The sequence below is a fragment of the Schistocerca americana genome, chromosome 1 (assembly GCF_021461395.2).
Source record: "Schistocerca americana isolate TAMUIC-IGC-003095 chromosome 1, iqSchAmer2.1, whole genome shotgun sequence".
In the NCBI taxonomy this organism is placed as follows: domain Eukaryota; kingdom Metazoa; phylum Arthropoda; class Insecta; order Orthoptera; family Acrididae; genus Schistocerca; species Schistocerca americana.
The window spans coordinates 593,160,283-593,163,894 of record NC_060119.1 but is presented as its reverse complement, the minus strand read 5'-3'; positions in this window follow the sequence as shown (position 1 = coordinate 593,163,894).

The following is a 3,612-nucleotide window of genomic DNA, read 5'->3' as shown; positions in this document are numbered from 1 at the left end:
AAAGAGGTTATTTCAAATAGATAAACTACACTTAACAAAAGCTTACTCTCGTTATAGTATTTTCTTAATTTTTCAAAATTATTATGGAACAAAAAAATTTTTAAAATGTCCAGATTAATGGCAGTATTATATTTACAATAGCATTACAAGCACTAGAGCAGACAAGATGTTCTCCCAGTGTTAGATTCTCATCTGCTCAGATTCTCTGAGTGCACTTGGCTCTCTCCAACATTTTTACCCAGCAGATACAGTAACCCAGAATGTTTAGGATGCCCTCCTAAAACTGCAACGACTGGGGACGGAGGTGTCTTTCCACTGGGTACCTGGGCTCATTGGAATTGCGGAGAATTAAAGGGCGGATCGTGCAGCTAAGGGTGGATCGTGCAGTCAAGGAAGTGTGTTGCATCAGGTATTTCGGTGTGTTATCCCCCTGCATGCTATCACCTCACTGTTCAGATACAAAGTCAAGTGTCGATGGGAATAGGGGTGTCCTGGCCAACGACACCAAACGCTCATTTCCATTTCCATGTGAAGAAGAGTGGCTGGCAGTGACCGATAACAAGCTCCATCTCATCAAGCCCACAACTCGGACATGAAGTACTTGCTTCCAGCCATGTCGGCAGGACGAGGTCCTTCTTAGTCATCTCCGCAAAGGCGACAGCCCTATGACACATGGATTTTTACTCTGGCAAGAGTACTCTCCAATGTGTGGTGCTTGTGGTGTGCAGATAACAGTATGCCACATTTTATCGGACTGCATTTTATTTGCCGACCAGCAGATTGCAGCGGATTTGCCAGCGAATATGCCATCTATTTTATGTAATGATCAAAAACATGTTGGTAGAGTTTTAAAAGTTTTGTGTATTGTCCAACATTTGTAACAACATTTTGGGGAGATGATGTTAATGTGTCAAGGGGTGGCTAGCTAATCCTAGATTTTTGTAAGCGGTCAGCCAGTCACATTAATTGTGCTTTTCTTTTAGTTCTTCTGTGTTATAATTTCTTGATTAGCGCTCTTCCCTTCTATTTGGTTTTGGGCCTGTGAGAGTTCATGTGATACAGGGTGACTGTGGTCATTTCAAGTGTATGTCTGTACAACACTTCCAGTTCATCTCCATATTCATTTGCTTTCGTAAGTGTAAGGGTGCTGATGACCTCGCCGTTGGGTGCCCATCAGGTACACACACACACACACACACACACACACACACACACACTTGGTTTTTTCATGCAACATAGTGTATGAAACAAACTATTTTATGCCTCCTAAGTATGACTGGACGATACACCTTGGATGTGTATGAACTCGCCATTTGACTACAGCCTGTCCGCCGGGTCTGCAGTTAAATTGCGAGAATAGAACAGGCGTATGAAACAGTGTGCTCAGGTCTGGGTATCTGTCGATTTCAGTCTGCTGTGTGTGAAGATAGTTGTAACATGCAATCTAGTGGTTTGAAGCTCACAGATTAAGGTTTATTGAGTGCATGTAGTGTTGTGTATTGAAAGTAGTGTTGTGTAATGATGATACAACTCAACAAACCTTTAGTGCATTTATCGTAATGCTGCACATTTATGTAGCACAATGAGTGATACAGACTATGATTTAACATCTCATCCTAGAAAATTCTTTGTGCAGCAACACCGATTGAAAATGAATATGACCAAGGAGAGAGAGAGAGAGAGAGAGAGAGAGAGAGATACAGGTAAAGACAATGTAAGTGAGAGAACAATGTTGTAAAGGCCAAAGAAAGAAATAGGGCTTGCTCGAGGGTGCAGTTATTTCGGGAAACTGGATCAAGATAAAATGCATGAAATGTTTCAAACGTTTTGGAACATAGGGAATCACAACCTACAAGAATAGCTTTTTAAATAAACTAATGACAAGAGTGGATAGCTGTTTAAATAAACTAATGACAAGAGTGGATTGCACACGGTGGATTAAAAAGCGACTCATGGAAATAAATGTTACAACTTTTGCACAGTTGCTTTTTTCAACGTACATGGTTTGAGAGAAAAGCGACTGTGTACTGCTCATGATAAGGTTACAGGAACTGGAATCATTTATATAGATCATTGTGGGCATCAGGAAAAGACATGAAGAACACCTGATTCAGATAGAGACAAAGTAAAGGCATGTATTAAGTTTCCCTGCCTTATCCAACCACTATAGCAGAGTTAAAAGTCCACACAGGTAATACTTAGCCTCTGATTTAAATACATCCAAAGCATATGAGACTTATTGTGACTCGATTCTTGAAAACCATGCTGAAGATCATCCAGTTTCGGAGTAATTTTACCATCACATCTTTAACACAGAATTTAATTTTGGATTTACTCCTATGTCTGACACCTGCAACTATTGTGGCAAAACAAAATGACAATGGGAGACAATGAGACAAGACATTGATTCCTAATAAATAATAGAATTAAAATAGGAAATGAGTTTGCATGAACGCAGAGCTATGATGGCATAAACATTGTTCAAACAAATGGCTGATAACAAGGATTCAACAGTTACTGCTGTTGCCATACACCTGCAACAGGTGCTTCCATACCCAAATTAAATCCTGGAATCCAGGTTTACAACAGAAAATAATGGACATATAATTTTGAAATCCAAATTATAAATGACAGAATAGAATGAAATGTTCACTCTGTAGCAAAGTGGGCACTAATATGAAACTTCCTGGCAGAGTAAAACTGTGTGCCAGACGAAGTCTTGAACTTAGGATCTTTGCCCTTTAGCAGGCAAGTGCTCACCATCTGAGCTGCCCAACTACGATTCACAACCCATCCTCACAGCTTTAATTCCACCAGCACCTCAGCTCCTACCTTTCAAACTTCACAGAAGCTCTCCTGCAGACCTTGCACTTCTGGCAGAAAGGATATTGCGTAGACTTGGCTTAGTCACAGCCTGGGGGATGTTCCAGAATGAAATTTTCACTCTGCAGTGGATTGTGCACTAATATGAAACTCCTTGGCAGATTTAAACTGTGTGCTGGACCAAGACTTGAACTCAGGACCTTTTGCCCTTCCGTGGGCAAGTGCTCTATCATCTGGGCACCCAAGCATGACTTATGACCTGCCAGTACCTCGTGTCCTACCTTCCAAACTTCACAGAAGTTCTCCTGCAGACCTTGCAAAACTAGCACTCCTACAGAGTGAAAATTTCAGACTGTGACTAAGTCATGTCTCTGCAATATCCTTTCTTCCAGCAGTGCTAGATCTGCAAGGTCTGCGTAGAGTTTCTGTGAAGTTTAGAAGGTAGGAGATGAGGAACTGGCAGAATTAAAACTGTGAGGATCGATCGTGAGTTGTGCTTGGGTAGCTTCAATGGTAGAACATTTGCCCATGAAAGGCAAAGGTCCCCAGTTTGAGTCTCAGTCCAGCACACAGTTTTAATCTGCGAGGAATTTTAAATGACAGAACAGCTTCTATGTATCTTTGGATTGGAAGTTCTGGAAAAAGGCTCTGCTGAAATTACAAGTTACCCTGTGCACTGTATTGAAAGTAAAGTACCAGCAGAAGTGAAGGCATTATATATTTTCAGTGATAACTGTAGAGGACAGAATAAAAACATGAACATGGGTCTGACCTGTCTCAGATTCATCC